Consider the following 15,578-nt stretch of genomic DNA (forward strand, 5'->3'; position numbering starts at 1 on the left):
CACAGTCCAGCGCTTGGCGTCAAGGATCCTGGACTCCAGTTCCAACTGCACTGTTAATCTGTAGAGTACTTCTGGAATGGGCTGAGCCCTCCCATTTAACCTCAGTCCTTCACTTTATAAAGTGGGAAGATGGATTCCCCTTTGGGGTCTTCAGGTGGGAGAGGGGACCTGGGATCACAGCAATGACCTGAATTCTGCTCAGCCCTGTCCAGTAGTAGAGTATGATCTTGTGAGAGCCTTCTCCTCCTAGAGAAGATGGAGAGAAATCCAGCATGAATGCAGCTCCTTTCTGCCACCTCCCTTCTTTCCTGGGCTACCACCCAGGCCAGAAGAGGGACTTCTGCATTCCAGCAGCCAGTGGCTTAATCTACAAACAGGTGTTCCGGGCCTTTCCCACTCACATCTTGGACTCCCCCTCTCCATTTCCTTTTTATTTTCATCGTGTAAATGGTCCACATCCCAGCTCCAGCCATGGCAGGTGAGGAGGCGAGGAACTCTCCAGGAGGGAAGAAGCCTGGCTGAATGCTTCCCTGGGTTTGCTGAATTTGTCTGGTCCATTCTCCTCTGTTTCTGGGGAAATTTCTAAGCCTGGGCAATGAATGTTGGCTTCAGGGCCATAATAATCTATTCATGTAGTTCCTGGACCCCTTTTTTCAGCCAAACTCAGCTCTCACCCAGAACCTGCATAAGAGGCTAGTTTCATTAACTTAATGAACATAGCTGAAGCACCTACTGTAAGCCAGACACTGTTCAAGGCACTTGGAATACATCACTTAGTAAAACAGATTCCTGCCACACGGAACTAACTTCCTATTGAGGAGAAATGGCAAACAATAGAGGTATAAATAAGTGAATTACATAGGGATGAATACTACAGAAAGAATAACTGGGGTCCAGTAGTTGGAGACCTGCAAATAATTAACAGGAGAAAAGAAAAAGTTTATTTACATGTACACCAGGAAGTTGCTCAGTAGTGACTAACTCACTGAATAACCAGAAATAAAGATGTATTTACCAAACTCAACAAGGGGGTGGGAGTGGGGGAGGGAAAAGTTTAGAAAATTCTACTGGAGGTGAACTGGCTGGAAAATCCCTCTGAGGCAGAATAATGACAGCTGCATTTTTGGAAGGCAGTGTTTTAGTCAGATAAAGAAAGTTCAGATAACATTTCTTTCTGTATTGTCAGTAGTCAAATGTTTCCACTTTTAATCTTTACACCAAGTCTGGGGGTCCGAGTGGATCCTCACATTGCTCAAGATGCCGAGTGTGCACAGACTATGTAGATAGGACCCTGTCAGGCAGGAGAGGCGCTGAGAATCATCTAAGTGCACCAGGCGCTGAAAGTGGGCCCCCTTCCAAGCCCTGCTCCCTTGGATGGCAGCCTAGGGAGCTCTCTGCTCATTTCTCCATTCATTTCTTTTATTCGGATGTAATCTGCACACGGTAAATTATATAAACCTTAAGTGGTATATTGCTTGATGAATTTTTATATATGTGTGTACCCAGGATGTATCTGCCACTCAAATCACAATAAGATGACATTTTCAGCACCTCAGCAGGCTCCCTTGTGTTGTCTTCTGGTCAATATCCCCTCAAAACCACCATTCTTACCTGTATCACCATAGATTAGTTCTGCCTATTTTTGAACTTCATATAATGCATAATTCCATTATATGGTGTCTGGTTTATTTCTATTAACATTATGCATGCAAGACTTACTCATGTTGTATATAACAGTACTTGATTCTTTTTTGTTTTTTGGTAGTATTCTATTGTATAAATGTGCCACAATTTATTTAGGTATTTTTCCTGTGGATGAACATTTGGATTGTTTCCAGTTTTTCACTATTTTGCATAAAGCTGCTATGAACATTCTTTTATGTCTTGGGTATACACACAAGAGTGGAATTGCTGGGTCTGTGGGTATACGTATGTTTACTTTAGTATGTAGAATCAGTTTTCCAAATTAATTGTGCCAGCTCATTCCACACCAGCAAAGTATAGTTCCTGATGCTCAGCAGTCTCATCAACAATTGGTATCGTTGGTCCTTTTAACTTTAGACATTCTTGTGGATGTGGATTTCTCATTGTGATTTTACTTGTGACCCTCTGTTTTCCCAGGCAGTATGCTGCTGCCAGGGAAATGACTTTCACAGGGAAGGTATTTGGAGGAGACAGGAAGGGAGAATGAAGGACCAGGTAGAAATAAAATATGCATACATGCCCTGGCTGGTTCACCCAGTTGGTTGGAGCATCGTCCCGTGTACCAGAAGGCTGCGGGTTCAGTTGATGGTCAGGGCACATAATCTAGGTTGAGGGTTCAACCCAAATTCAGGGATGCATACGGGAGGCAACCAATTGATGTTTTTTCCTCTCCCCCCACTTCCCCTTCCCTTCTCTTTAAAATCAATAAACATATCCTTGGGTGAGGATTTAAAAAATGCATGCACACATGCACACACACGCACACTCAGCTAGAGAGGAACCTGTGTCAGTACTGGAACATCTCAGAAACTGTTTCTTTAGTTTGGATAAACTTAGCTGATGAGGACCCAGGATGCCCACAAGATGATACATCCCTATCGGAGAGGCCATATCTCACAGTCTCACCTGAAAAACTCTTCCTAGAAAGGACGGGAGAGCTCAAGCTCTGGAAGTATAAGTGGGGTACACCCAAACAGGGCCCAGCACTGTCTCCACCCCAGGCTCCTCTGTCCCTGGCAGGAAGAGAAACCTGTGGCTGGAAGAGCTGGAGGGAAGAAACATGTGTTTCTGAAAGCCCGTGGGGGGGTTACCTTACATATACCATTTCAAATCCTCTTGGCCTCACTCCCTTACTATAGCCTCTGCTACAGAGAACATTTTCCCAGAAGCAACCAGGCAATGTCCTGCCACATGCCATTTGCTCTCTGCCCAAGGGTTTCCCTGACACCAAGGCTTGAGATGCTTCCAGGAGCTGCTCGGCTCTCACACACCAGCAACAAAGGACTGGGAGGGTTATCACCTATAGAACAATCCACAGACCATAGGAATGGGAGCTGATGGACAGATGTTTCCTGTGTCACTCCTGGGTCAGACACTTCTCAGACACACTTTATAAGGCTTCTTAGAAGGTCCCACAGGATCAACCCACCAGTCAGCCATAGCAGGAGCCAACTGGGTAAGCATCTTTGTATTGGGTCTCCTTTGTTCCTTGTTCTACTGTCCCTTTCACTCACCCCCACTCACTGAGACTGTGTTTCTAAATAAATCATTTATGTTCTGCTTTCAGAGAAATTAAGATTAGCAAAGATGTAGAGCAAGGCTTGAGTGGGGGTAATGGGTCATTCCATTCATGTGGAACATAGGAGTGAGGAAGGGGATGGCTAGCAGGTGGTAAGATCAAAATGTGCCTTGGGGCCATGAAGCCAGTGATGGTTTTTGAGTAGGGAACTGGCAACACCGGAGCTCTGCTTCGGGCACTACAACATGGGCAGGCACCAGCTAGGGGACAGTCAAGGGCAAGAGGGCCAGTTAGGAGGCTGTGACCTGGGTCTTGAGCAGCGTGACTATAAAGGGAGCAGATGTGAACCATGCTGTGAAGTAGAAGCAGAAAAACTTGGCACATTTCAGAGGGCAGTCAGGGGCAGGGAGAAGTAAAAGATGACCTTCTGGAGTCCAGAAGGCTGGAGGGCAGGGATCTCTTCACAGAATAGGAGGAGCAGCAGATCTGGGAGGGAAAGCAAAGGGCTCAGCAGACCCCCAAAATTCCCTGTCGCCACTTTGCTACAGCTTGCAAACTCACATGTGAAGACCCTTCCCCAGAGGCCAGTCCCAGCCCACCAGAAGATGGACTCCTGCCTCTCCTTTCACCCTTGGAAGAGAAGGGGTGGTCATGAGGTTACAGGACTCAGACCATGCTAGTACAGGACTTACAGGCAGTTATATGGTACCTGGGAAGGAATATTGAAGAGAGAGGCACAAATTACTTAGCCAAAGGGTGCTAGGTTCTTACTTCCTACTTTAAAGAAAGGTTTGCAAGATTCACTGTAACCATCACAAAATAACAAATACCATGAACCAAATTTATGTGTTTCAATTTGTATAGCTGATTCTATGCAGATTTAAATGTGTTTACAAGAACTGCAGATTTCCATCTTCCTCTGGTTGGACAACTGTGGAAGCACACAGGATGGCAGCTGAGAGACAAGCACCACTCTGCCCAGCAGGTCCAGGTGGGCTAGGTGAGCTCTACTCCATGGGCCTCGGGAGGAGCTTCAGGAGCAGAGTGAGGCTTTCTTCCTGATTCCCTTCACGGAGATGGTGAGGGGCATCCCTGGGAGGCTGGTTTGGAGAAACTGCTGGACCTAAGTGAGCAGAAAGGGAAGGCCTCTCTAGCTTAGTCACATGCCCCCAAATAACAGCTACCAAGAACCTTGCCCTTCCACACAGCCCTTCCACACATCCCTACAAGCCAAGCTCTAGGACAGGGGTCTCCAACACCCAGGCCATGGATGAGTACAGGTCTGTGGCTGTTAGGATCCAGGCCACACAGCAGTAGGTGAGCAGTGGGTGAGTGACTGAAGCTTCATCTGTATTTACAGTCTCTCCCCACCGCTCTCATTACTGCCTGAGCTCTGCCTCCTGTCAGATTAGTGGTGGCATTAGATTCTCATAGGAGCGTGAACCCTCCTGTGAACTGTGCATGTGAGGGATCTGGGTTGCGCGCTCCTTGTGCGAATCTAGTGCTTGACGATCCAAGGTGGAGCGAGGTGGTGATGCCAGCCCCAGGGAGCCACTGCAAATACAGATTATCATTACCAGAGAGGTTTGACTGCACAGAGACCGCAATAAATCAATTGCTTGCAGACTCATATCAAAATCCTATCAGTGAGTGGCAAGTGGCAATTAAGCTGCATCTGGTGGCAGGCTTTATAGTGGCAAGTGAGTTGATGTACTTCAGTTGTACGGCTGCATCTGGTCTCATGCTTTAAGTTGGAATCTGGCACTTATTTCAGTCTGCACATGACCTGCCCGTTATTTTATTTACCATTTCCATCTGCCTCTCTTTCCTACACTGCACACATGTCACAGTTTTGGAAGCCCACATGTTCACCCTAGACAAAATGAGTGAAAAACAAACATAGCTGGAGAGTTTCTTCGAAAAGGGGAAAAGACCCAATGATGAGACGACAGAAGACTCTTCAGTCTGCCAAAAAAAAAAAAAAAAAAAAAAAAAGCTGCATGTAAAAGGAAACACCGAGAGTCCTACTTAAATTGTGGGTTCCTTGCAATAGGTGAATCACATTCTCCAAGCCCACTTTGTATAATATGTGGTGACCAGCTATTCAACATATTCATGAAACCTTCAAAACTGCTTCGCCACCTGGAGACCAATCATCCTGCATTAAAAGACAAGCCTTATTAGGCATTTTTCAAAAGAAAAAAAAACATGAACACAAAGAACAGAAGCAATTATTGAAGGCTACCACTTTATCAAATGTGTCTGCACTGAGAGCATCATTCTTACTGCCTAAGCTAAGAAGCCCTTTACTATTGGTGAAAAGTTGATCCTGCCTGCTGCTAAGGACATTTGTCATGAACTTTTAGGAGAGGCTGCAGTTCAAAAGGTGGCTCATATTCCTCTTCTGGCTAGCACCGTAACTAGAAGAATTGATGAAACAGCAGATATTGAAGCACAATTATTAGAGAGGATTAATGAGTCACTGTGATACTCAATCCAGGTTGATGAATCTACCAATGTTGACAACAAGGCAACAAGGCTTGTTTTTGTGCAATATATTTTTCAGGAAGATGTGCATGAGGACATGTTATGTGTACTTTTGTTGCCAACCAACACCACAGCTGCAGAACTATTCAAGTCTTTGAATGGTTACAAAGCAGGAAAAGTGAATTGGTCATTTTGTGTCAACGAATGCATGAACGGATTGGCTGCCATGACTGGACGGCTTTCTGGTTTCACTCCTCAGGTCAAAAAGGTCTCATCTGAATGTGAGTCTACACACTGCGTCACATCCATAGAGATATGCTGGCTAGCTGAAAAATGTCACCTGAACTTAACAACGTTTTGTAGGATGTGATTAAAATTATCAACCACATTGAAGCACATGCCCTCAACTCAGGTCTGTTTGCACAGCTCTGTAAGGAGATGGACAAAGAGCACACACGTTTTCTCTTATACGCAGGAGAGAGATGTTTCTAAATGTCAATCACTGGCCAGAGTTTTTGAGTTATGAGAGCCACTCCAGGGCTTTCTTTTAGAAAACCATTCACCACTGGCAGCACATTTCAATGACACAGAATGGGTTGCCAAACTTGTTTACTTGTGTGACATATACAACCTGCTCAAGGAACTCAACCTGTCACTTCAGGGAGAACGACAACTGTGTTAAAGTTGACAGATAAAGCGGCTGCATTCAAAGCCAAACTGGAACTCTAGGGGCAACAAGCGCACACTGGGATTTTTAACATGTTTCAAATATTAGCAGAGATTTTGAAAGAGACTGAGCCAGAGCCTTCTTTCTCCCAGCTGGTGCATGATCACTTATCTCAGCTTTAAAAAGAGTTTGAGCATTCCTTCACCATCACAAAAGACCCCTGAACTGGGAAGGAACAGATCTGCCACCCATTTGTGAATAAGCCAAGTGAATCGACTTTGTCCAGGCTAGAAGAGGATCAACTGCTTGAGATCGCAAATGATGGTGGCCTTAAAAGTATGAGAAAACTTCAAAACTCCACACATTCTGAGGTAAAGTCAAGGTGGAATATTCTAAGATTGACACAAAGGCACTGAAAAACCTGCTTCCATTTCCAACATCCTATCTTTGTGAAGCAGGGTTTTCTGCAGGGACAGCAACAAAAATTGGATTACAGAGTAGACTGGACATAAGCAACACACTTCTGGTGTCACTGTCTCCCATTACCTCCAGATGGGACCATCTAGTTGCAGGAAAACAAGTTCAGGGCTCCCACCGATCCTGCATTCTGGTGGGTTGTATAATTATTTTATTATGTATTACAAAGTAATAATAATAGAAATAAAGTTCACAATAAATGTAATGCGCTTGGATCATTCGGAAACTACCACCCCCTGCCCTGGTGCATAGAAAAATCATATTCCATGAAACTGGTACCTGGTTTGGGGACAGGTGAGGAAGGGGAGGCTCAAAAAGGCTGAAGTAATTGCAGGAGGTCACCCAAGTAATAAGTGGTGGAACCAAGGTCTATTTGGCTTTAAGTCCAGGCTCTTTCGATTGTATTATGCTGCCTTTCTCTCTTCTCAGGGTCATCACATTCTAGGATGGGGCCCAAGGCCTCTCCTCCAATGCTCAGCAGAGAGCTCTGAACAAGTCAGGGCTGAAGTCAGGACTCAGAAGAAAAGTAAAGAACAGAAGATGATTTAAGGCAGAAAGCAGTAAAGTAAGGTCTAAGAGCCAAATCGGTCTTGCTGCCTGTTTTTTGTATAGTCAACAAGTTATGATTTTTTTTACATTTTTAAGTGGTTGAAAAAAGTCAAAAGAAGAATAGTATTTCATGACGCATAAAAACTATATGAAATCCAAATGTCAGAGTTCATGAAATCCAAATGTCAACCGAAAACCATGGCTGGGTTGGATTTCTGCCCCATCTCAGGTCTCTTTCCCTCCTTTGGCAATTGTTCCCTGACTTTGGGGCCTGGAAGCCAAGGAGGCAGGAGCAGGTTGTCACTACCCTTTCTAGGAGAACCTCTAGGGCACTCACCATGCTCTGCATCCCATTGACATTGCTTCTGGCCGTGATTGGTGCGTTCTCCACCCTCAACACCATCTGCAGCACCATCTTGGTATTCTGAGAAGCTGAGAAACATGGGGTGAAAGCCTGTGCTTGTCCCTGCCTTCCAATGCCTTGCCACTGCACAGCATCCTCTGCACCTCTCTGCAGACACCTGTCTATCCTCAGAAGTCTACATGGGACAGTCAAGAGACAGCTATACTGCAAGAGAAGGTGGAGTGGTTAGGTAGAACTTAACCATCCTGTTCCCCACCCGAATTCCCAACAACCAACAGCTTTAACCTCTCCCTGTGGGACCTAGATAAGTAGCTCAGAGGGAACAGCGTGTGATAAGGAGCAGTGGGGAAACAAAGCTGGAAGGAATGTGGACAGACATAAAATGGACAAAATGCAAGGATCACAGGCTTGTTAGGGACCTCAGGAATTCACATAATGGCCTGGGCCTGATATACATATGAGGGGCTTGACTCTGTCTATCACAGCATCCAGCTCTGCCAGTGGTCGAAAAGAGCCTGTGTTAGAGTTACCAGGGTTGCAGAGGACGTGGTGGTCTGGGCAGCAGTCAGGTACCGCATGGCAGAATGTATCACAGTAGCAGCTCCCTCTCTTGCAGTGGTGATCTGTTCCAAGGCAGCAGAGGGGCTGGGGCTGGGAGCAGCTGTCTATAGAAAGAGAGACATTAAGAATATTTGTATTTAACAAATGGTGCTGGAAAACTGTATATCCATATGAAAAAGAATGAATTCGGAGCTCTGCCTCATACCATATACAAAAACTAACTCAAAACGGATCACAGATCTAAATGTAAATAGTAAAATTATAAAACTCTCAGGCAAATATATAGATGTAAGCCACCATGGCCTTGCATTAAGTCATGGTTTTTCAGATATGATACCAAAAGCACAAGTGACAAAAGAAAAAAGTAGATAAACTAGACTTGATCAAAATTTAGAAGTCTTGTGCCTTTAAGGATACTATCAAGAAAGTAAAAAGACAAGCCATGGAATGGGAGAAACAATATACAAAACATATATGTGATTAAAAAAAAATCTAGAACATGTAAAGAACTCCCACAACTCAACAACAAAAAAAGACAAACTACTCAATTTTTAAATGAGCAAAGAATATATCCAGCCCTGACCAGCATGGCTCAGTTAGTTGAGCATTGTTCCGCAAAGCAAGAGGTTGCTGGTTCAATTCCTGGTCAGGACACTGCCTGGGTTACAGGTCCATTGGGGCATGTGTGAGAGGCAACTGATCAATGCTTTCCTCCCTTCCTTCCCCTCTCTTTAAAAAGGAATAAATAAAAACTTTTTTAAAAAAAGAATATATCCAAAGAAGATACACAAATGACCAATAAGCTCATGAAAGGAGACATCATTAGTCATCCATAAAATGCAAATCAAAGCCGCAATGAGATACCACTTCATACCAACTATGATGGCTAAAATAAAAAGGGAAAAAAAGTGTTAATGAGAATGAGGAGAAATTGGAACCCCATGCATTGCTAGTGGAATTGAAAAATGGCATAGCCTCCTTGAAAAACAGTTTGACAGTTCCTCAGAATGTTTAACATAGAGTTAACCATATGGTCCAGCAATTCCACTTCTGGGTATATACATAAGAGAACTGAAAATATATGTTCACATAAAAATTTGCACATGAATGTTCTTAGCAGCATTATTTATAATAGCCAAAAAGTGGAAACAATTCAAATGTTCATCAACTAATGAATGGGTAAAACAAACATGGTATATCTACACAATTCAGCCATAAAAAAGAATGAAGTATTGATTGACCTACCATCCACTTCATGATGAAGGAGTTTATCTTCTTTAAGGGATGGGGAAAGCAAGGCATTGGCAGGTAAGGATCATGGTCCAGGTTACCTGCTAATTCTGTGGCTCAAGTGGAAATAGGCCCAACGTGTTCTCATGCCCAGGACTCTCAGTGCTATTCTCTACTTTACCTTGACCTTCCCAGTTGCCTCCTGGAAGGTTAGCACCTGCCTGGAGCTTTGTTTAGAAATAAACTTGAAGGCCTTCCAAAGTTGACATGATCAACAGGAAGCAAGACTCTGAGAGGATGTAGGGTTAGGTGTGGCCAACCCAGCCTATTATGGAAACAGGAGCTAGCAGGTGTCTGCTGAAAAGGGAGGAGTGGCCCAGAGGGTCAGACTTCTCAAGGTGACGGTGAGATGGGCTGGACTGGGCTGGGGTAGCATGGAGGCTCTGAGTTTGGCCTGGCTGCTGCCTCGTGTTTAGCTCAGGGGTCCCCTGCAAATGGTCAGTTTCCCCTCTCACATATCCCTCTTCCCAAGTGTCTGGTCCAGCCTCAGGTTGTCACCAATATCAAGGATGGATCAAAGATGGCTGGAGCTGGAAAAGAGCCCCAGGGACCATCCAAATAAGGATTTTAGCCCATTTGTGAGTCAGAGGTCAATTCAGTGGTCATGACCAACATTTTTTTGGAATGGAATGGAATAGAATAGAATAGAATAGAATAGAATAGAATAGAATAGAAAATATCTACATACATTGTTTATATAAATTGGAGTTCAAAATTTTTGTCTTTATATATACATATATGTACTAGATCACAGTATAAAATATATTTATTAATGTGGGTTATAGCCAGAAAAGTTTAAAAGCCACTGATCTAGAAATAGAAAGGCCATTTTCCCAAGGTCATGTATGAGAAGGTGAAAGCTGGAAGTAGAACCAGCAAACCTGACTTTTCACCTGCTTTTCCCACCACTCCATGCTCAGGGTTCACACTTAAAAGGCCTCTGATTGCACTTGCCACTAATCTCTGCCATTCTCTAAACACCTTGCATACTTCTGCTTTTGAGCCTTTTTCAAGCTGTTTCCTCTTCTTAAAAAACCCTTCTTCCCATAGACACTAGCAAAACACATTCTTATCTTTCAAGGTCATGTTTATATTCAACCTTCCCAGGGTTGCTAAGGACCTAGCTTATTATTCTGAAAATGACAAATAAAGAATCAAACATTTATCCAATCTTTTCATACCAATCAAAGGGAAATATCTTCTTTATAGAAGAATTCCAACTAATAAATTCAGAAGGAATGACAGAATTAGAAAACCACAATTTGGCAACCACTAATGAAAAAAAAATTAATGGGCAATCATCAGTGGAGGCTAAAACCATTAGAGAACAACCAATAGGGAACTTTATAATAGACTTAAAATGGATGCATCAGGCTGATCAAGTTTAACAGCACTAAAAGTAGGACAACTAAACATTGTGTGTCTCCTTCAAGATGCAATAGGAAGTACATAGTCCCACTTATGAATATTCCTGCCAAAAGAAATGAACCTTAATGACCATATTTCAGAAAATGCAGAGGACAGAGGAACATCCACAAGGAATTCAATTAGACAAATCCAGAGTGTAGGATATTCTGCAGGACAAATGACCTGATTTCTTCAACAAATTAACAGTATAAGAAAGAAGATGTGTGTGTGTGTAGGGTGGGGTGGATATATATTCAAAGAGACTTTAGGAAATATATCAGTTAAATGCAATGTATAGACTTTGGATCCTGATTTGAATAAACCAAATACAAAAAGTCCTTTTTGATAGTTGAAGAAATATACACACTGATAGGCATTAAATAACTAATTATTTTAATTATTTCAACTCTGATACAGTATTGTGGTTATAATTTTAGTCTCCTTTTTTCTTGTTGCCTTTAACATTCTCTCCTTATCTTCAGTCTTGGGTAATTTAATTACAGTGTGACTTGGTGTGTGTCTTCTTGGTTCCAACTTCTTTGGGACTCTCAGAGCGCCCTAGACTTGCATGTCTAGTTCCTTCACCAGATTGGGGAAGTTCTCCTTCATTATTTGTTCAAATAAGTTTTCAGTTTCTTGCTCTTCTTCTTCTCCTTCTGGCACCCCTATGATTTGGATGTTGGAATATTTAAAGTTGTCCCACAACCTAAGCCTCTCCTCATTTTTTTGAATACTTGTTTCTTCATTCTGTTCTGGTTGAATGTTTATCTCTTCTTCTGTTCCCAATCATTGATTTGAGTCCCAGTTTCTTTCCCTTTACTGTTTATTCCCTGTGTATTTTTTTTTTTGTTTCACTTTGCGTAGCCTCCACTTTTTCCTCAATTTTGTGACTATACTCAACCAACTGAGTGAGCATCCAGATTACCAGTGTTTTGAACTGTGCATCTGCTAGGTTGGCTATCTTTTCATTGCTTAGTTCTATTTTTGGAGCTTTGATCTATTCTTTCTTTTGGGCCATACTTCTTGGTCTTGGCGTACTTGTTACATTGGAAGGGGTGGAGCCTTAGGTATTCCTCAGGGTGAGGCAACTCACTTCCCTGTGCTGTGGTGCTATATATAGGGGAGGGGTCAGAGAGGGAATAATGCGGCTTGCTTGGCTTTAGTTCCACTTTCCATCACTTCCCTCACTTCCCACAAATGGATTGTGCCCTTTCAGGTGCTAATTCCCAGGTGGGTGGATTTGTGTAAGTTCTAGGATGCTGTGGGCCTCTCCAACAGACTCTCCTGTAAGACTGGCAGTTTTTCCCACTGCTGAAACCCCCACATGTTTTTACAGCCATAGGTTTTGAAGTTTTATTTCCCCAGGCTGGAACCCTGGGTTGCACGGTTTTTCTCATTCCCCAGTTGTTCCTCCCGCTTTATCCGCACGTAAATGTGGGACTTCCCCAATCACCTCACCCGCCCTGGGTGCCAGCCACCACCTTGTCATGTGTCCTCTCTGCTCCAACTTCCTATCTCTGCCCCTCCTACCAGTCTGGATGAATGTTTCTTCTTCAACTCCTTGGTTGTCGGACTTCCATACAGTTTGGTTTTCTGGTAGCTCTGGTTGGTTTTTGTTTTTAAATTGGTTGTTATCCTTCCTTTGGTTGTGTGAGGAAGTGAAGCATATCCACCTATGCCCTCATCTTGGCCGGAACCATTATTGTGGCTATATTTTTAAAATATGGTAAATAAGAACTTGGGTTGATAATTTTGAAGCTAGCCAATAGATTCATTATACTACTCTCTCTACTTTTGTATGTGTTTGAAATTTTCCATAATAGTTTTTAAAAATAAAATAAATATATTCTGAGAAGCCTTCCTACCACCTCCCAGCTGGGATTAACCTTTTTCTCTTACTCTTAAAACATATTGATTTTAACTTTTAACATAGCATTAATCTCTATCTCCATCATTGTTACAGCCTTCTTTCTAGAGGTGTGCGTCTGTCTTCTGTACCAGAAACTTTAGGGCAGGAAATACATTTTTGTATATCTAGGGCCAAATAAGTTTTACTTAATTAATTTAAAAGATCTGAGTTGAACTTGGGCTCACACTTGAGCTCCCACAGTGTTCATGGACCAGAAGAAAGTTTCAGTTCCTAACAACCCTGACTGCTAATATCAGAAAAATGACAGCACAGTGAGGGAAAGGAAGCCCAACTCCATAATGATCAAGCACCCATTCACTCACTCATTCATTCATTCATTCATTTTATTCCATTGAGTGACTCTCTGAGCTAGGTGCCATGGTGGATCATGGAGGTATATTCCACAGCCTGCTCCATTATCCCCCCAAAAACACCTTCCAGGAGTTTAGTCCAGTGAACAGAGCATCATCACACTACAAGTAACCAAAATGTCATTGTACTATATGACATTCAGCGAGTGCTGAGCCACAGGAGGAGAGAGCCACAGGGTTTGGGGGAGGTGTGGTGAGCCCCTCAGGAAATGGCTGCCTCGTAAGGAGTCATACCTCAAGTGACTGCTCTGTGACCATCCCATTGGCTTCATATCAAGAGGCTAGTACAGGCACAAGCTGTGGAGCCAGGAACAGGCCCAAACAGGGCAGAGTAAAGAACCCAGTGCTAATAGTTTCCCCTGTCCAGAGCAATACTCTTTAAATATGTTTTACTATTGCATTGAAGAGGATGAGCACTGTTGGGGAAGGATGAGGAAGGCAGGTACAAGGCAGCCTCCTCCTCCCCTTTATGGTTCCCAAAAATCCTGCTCCAGCCCCAAACTCACAAATCCCACTCAGCAAAACTAAAGCCCTGCCCTCCCCGCAAAAGTCCTTTTTTACAAAGCAATTTAATATGTTTGTTATTAATTAAGGATATCCCTTAAGGTTCCCACTCCCATTATATTCCTACCAATGACACCTAGATTTTTCCCCAAAGAATTTCTGATAAATACAAATTCATCCATTGCATTTCTAGGGATGTTTGAGCAAACTTAACATGTTGGTACATGGCAGTTGCCCAGTGAGTCAGCCTATTAATCTGCATGTGGGTCACATCACCTTCTCTCCTTACCCCCATCCAATAATGCACATTCTAGAACCACCTAATGCTTCTTCTCACAGGAACCTCTCTGACACTTCTCTGGACTCCCCAACCAAAATAGACCTTCCTAAGCTAATCACCAATTATAAATATAAAGATGGTACACAGAGAAGCCACCTTAAGCAATAACAAGTGCTTAGTAAGTGCCTAAATAAATGAATTAATGAATGAATAAGTAAACACTAGCCCCCAGAGGGTGGACCATGCAGGGACAAAAATGAATATGTGAACAAATGATTTAATTAATGATTGGGGAAGGAGGAAAGGAAGGAAGGAAGGAAGGAAGGAAGGAAGGAAGGAAGGAAGGAAGGAAGGAAGGAAGGAAGGAAGGAAGGAAGGAAGGAAGGAATGTGACTAGAGGCCAGGGTCCCTTTGACCTGCTAGCCTGGCTCCTCACCTGTCTCTGAGTTTGGGGCCACAGGACTCAGCCACAGCAGGAGTAGGAGAACCAGCCACATAGCTGCAAATATTGAGCAGAAAAAAAGTGTTTCAGGAACTAAGGCTGAGGCTTTTAATATCCTATTCCAGCAAGCTCATTTGGTATCTGCGCCCCTGGGGAGGAGCCATCTGACACCTGAGCAACGGCTGGTGTGTGGCACCAAGAGAGCCAGTGACACAAGTGTCCCAGCTGCTTATAATAGCGTAAGCAAGCAAAGGTAATACAGGCAAACAACTATTTTTCCATATCCTGGGGTCTTCAGAACCCATGGAAGAAGCAGAATCAGAGAAACCAGAGTGATATTGCTGCCAGGGAATTTGAAGATCATCTAGCCTGACCTTCCCATTTTATAGATAAGAATACAGAGGCCCAAATAAGACAAGGGGCACCCTATTTTCACACAGCTTGAATATTGTAAAGTTGAGGTGAGAACCCCAATCTCCTTGCTCTCATCCAGTGTTCTTTTCACCAAAATGCAGTGGAGGTATTCAGAGACACCACTTGGGAAAATCAGCTGGGCAGCTCTAGTCCCCCCAGAGTTGGTATAAATTGTCTACGTTACATGGCTATTAAATGCTGACAGAAGAGGAGAAGGTGAGGGGTAGAGATTTGAGGGTAATATCTATGATAGGAAAATGTGAAAAATCAGGTGACTCCATTGGTCACTTAGAAAATTTCTAACTATGATCTGGTACCAGTTACATCCTTGGCCCAACCAGGTTTCTGTTCAAACCCTACATCTGGCAGAGGGCCTGCTTTAAAAGAGACAGTGGCTGCATAAAACAGCCTCAATAGTCATTCTTATCAACACCTTATCACCTTGCACTACAGAGGCCAGAAAAATTAAATCTTAATTTTCCAGCCTCCCTTCACTTTGTGATTAATAATATAGTTCTGGCCAGTAAAACACAGATAGAAATATGCTGGAGAACTTCTGGGGTTTTTCTTTCTTATAAAAGGGGCAGAGAGCTTGCTGGCACTGCCCGCTTTTCTTTCTTCCAGTCTTTAATG

The sequence above is a fragment of the Pteronotus mesoamericanus genome, unplaced genomic scaffold (genome assembly GCF_021234165.1).
Source record: "Pteronotus mesoamericanus isolate MK-2021 breed Mesoamerican mustached bat unplaced genomic scaffold, CSHL_Meso_final contig_27, whole genome shotgun sequence".
NCBI classification, from domain to species: Eukaryota; Metazoa; Chordata; class Mammalia; order Chiroptera; family Mormoopidae; genus Pteronotus; species Pteronotus mesoamericanus.